This window comes from Adiantum capillus-veneris, chromosome 21, assembly GCF_014529385.1.
Source record: "Adiantum capillus-veneris isolate H3 chromosome 21, ASM1452938v2, whole genome shotgun sequence".
Classification (NCBI taxonomy): Eukaryota; Viridiplantae; Streptophyta; class Polypodiopsida; order Polypodiales; family Pteridaceae; genus Adiantum; species Adiantum capillus-veneris.
This window is the reverse complement of record NC_140951.1, coordinates 144,874,425-144,877,535: the sequence shown is the minus strand read 5'-3', so window position 1 is coordinate 144,877,535 and position 3,111 is coordinate 144,874,425.

The window sequence follows — 3,111 nt, the reverse complement described above, 5'->3', positions numbered from 1 at the left end:
GTTGGAGACATGTGTGCACCAGATTCTTCATAATAGGCTTGAACAGGCACTAGGGCTTGTTCTTCCTGATTCTCTAAGGTTGGTGCATATCTAATGCCTACTGGTCTTGCTCCTGGTAAAGGTGGTTGTTGTCCCAATACCGGTTGCGGTCTTTCTATCCCCATAGGTCCTGGTACATTTCCCATTGGGTATCGAGGTACTGGATGTACTTGAGGTGGTGCTAATTGAGCAGGAGGTGCATACTGACGCTCCCTTACATACCCTTTGTTGTAATAGCACTCCTCTGCTGGATGGTTTGTCCATTTTTGTTCAATAGCACACCATTTCAGTGTTTTTGGCAATGGTTTTTGGTATGGTGCCATCCTTTTTAGAGCATCTTCTATCATTTGCTCTACATTTGGCATGGTTGTTGTTTGAACATTCTTTTTAGTGGTAGTCTCGCTCGCTACGGAGGAGGAGCTACTGGATGCAAAATCTGTATCCGCTGACACCTCTGCATAAACCGTACAGTTATCCACTAAGTACAATGCCTCTCTCGTTACTTGCTCGAAACTTGTACAAGCTTTCAAGTGCAAGTCCTTCTTGAGAGTGTCGTTTCTCAGTCCCTCAATAAAGAGAACAGATAGTCTGTCATCTTGTGGTCGTTCACGTACTGGACATCTCTCAATGTATTGTTTGAAGCGAAGTGAAGCTTCCTTCACTTTTTCGTGTTCTCTTTGTTTAAAAGCATATATTTGTGAGACCGTATGGTGCTTAATCCCTCGTTTTGAGAATTCCTCAGCAAACTCTCTTAGCAAATGGTCAATGTCATGGAATCCCCCTATGTTCAGTGGTTGAAACCATGTCAATGCCGTACCTTCTAGAGTAAGACCAAATCCCTCGTATTGTGTATGGAAATTTGTTATCTGCTCAGCTCTTAAGACTTGCTTAAAGAGTGACACATGGGCATACGGATCTCCTGAAACACCATACTTCTTTGGAATACACTTCGCTACTTGAGATGGTCTCATACGTCTATGGTCTGCTACCAATCTCATTGCTCCTGTGTCCCGGCTAAAGCTTTCCCTAGCATCATGGACTTCATGGGTTATCCTTGTCGGTTCCCCTGCCCTGAATCTACTACTAGGAGGTAAATGTGATGGTTCCGCTTCGAACCTTGGACCTGGAGTGGTATATGTGGGGATTGGAACTGCACTACCTCGATTCGTATCCATTGACTCTCTGAAATGTAATGATCCCATTGGTCCGGGCTTCGAGTACTGAGGTTGACTGAAAGAGTCAGCAGCCTGAGTTCTTTGTCCTCCTGTCGTCATTGGGTTTTGCCCTCCATTTGTTGGTGCTGGTCTTAGTGAGCTAGAAGTAACATAATACTGATGTAGTGGTCCCCCAAAGTATGTATATCCTTCTAATTCTTTCTTGCCCATTGTTGAGTATTGCCTCCCATACTTGTCGTAAGCGGCAATTTTCACTTCCGATCCCTCTGTGTAGGTAAAGACATAAAGTCTTTTTTGGTCTGTCAACTCTCCGGTGTAGGGTTCTTCACATCTATAATAGAGATCTTGCTCCCCATTATTATATTTGTATAGCCCCACATAGATGTTATCAGTGTTGATCCTTGTAGTTTCATTCTCTCTTCTTAACCTCGCATCAGGGAAGTTCATTATTGGTGCTTTCTCCTCGAGTTCTTCATCTACTTTGGCTTTGGTGCCCATCAATCCCCACTTGTCCACAATGTTGGGGTTTAGGACTACCAAGTACATGGTACCCTCGTCATCTAGATATCTATCTCCGCTATAGCTCACAGGCACTAAGTCCTTGAACTCACTAGGTCTCTCCTCTATCTTGACACAATAGCGGTCCATTCCATCTTTGTAGATCCTGGCACCTTGCTCATTGTCGTACTGGTATTTTATGAACAATAGCTTCATTGTGGCGGAAGGGCTTGATGATCCTGCTGCCATATTTTCTCTGTTGTTCAGGTTCAAGTGTTCCAAGTGTTCGATGAAAATCTCGTAAGATCTCTCCGAAGAAGTATCAGAGACACTTCCTTCAAAGATCGGCTCTAATGGTTGCACCCAACTTTGGTTTACACTTCCCTCGGTTGATATGACACTTGCTGGTTCCCCTTGTTTTGGTTGGTTATTCTGGAGGTTCCTGCCCGATCTCAAATTCATCAATTCCCCTCAAGGACTTTAACTTCTCCGTCTCGGCAATTTGTTTTCCTCAAGTTTTTGTGGTCAGAATTGATCCAAACTGATTGATACTTGGTCAATTGTTTAATCTTGTCAGTTGGACAACTTCTGTTTCATCAAGTGAGAATTTTGTTGCAGTTATGCTGAAAAAGACATTATATGCGTATGATGTCTTTTTTCACAGATTTGGACTATTTTGGTTATGCTCACTCTCAGTAGCCCCCTTATGCTCTTTCCACTCACAAAATTCAGTTTGAACTCTGTTTAAGCAAGTTATGGTTGATTTAGGCTTTTCTTGGCAATTTTCCGCTTTTGACTTGTTTTGGGTCAATTGTGATCCAAATGGGATGAAACTTGAAATATAACCTCTAGACAGCTATTACAATGGATCTGTGTTAGCAAAGTATCAAAATATGTCCAAAATTAGGTCAAAGACATCATACGCGTATGATGTCTTTTTCATCAATTTGGGTCAAGACTTGATATTTAAGCTTTCAACAGTGCTTGTAACAATCTTGTCAGGTCAGATATCAAAAATAAGCAGTGGATGTGCCAAAAGACATTATACGCGTATGATGTCTTTTGTCCCAGATTTTGACTATTCTTGGTTTTAAGCCTTCTCCAATGTTTACAATTGAGTTTCAAGTGTTTTTGTCAGGTTTGAATGTAAAACCAAGATCTGAATCCAAAATTTCCTATTCTTTGCGTTTCTTGGGCTCCGACTTGTCTTTTTGGGTTTCTTTGAGTGTTAATGCTCTTGTTTTAAGTTGAAATTAGGGTATAACCCCCCTTTTGAACACTCTGGTAAAGTCAAAATTTCTGTTTTGGTCTCTGTTTGGTCATTTAGACATCATACGCGTATGATGTCTAAAGTTGCAGATTTCCAGTTTTTTGGCACAGAATCCTTCCTAAAGCTTTC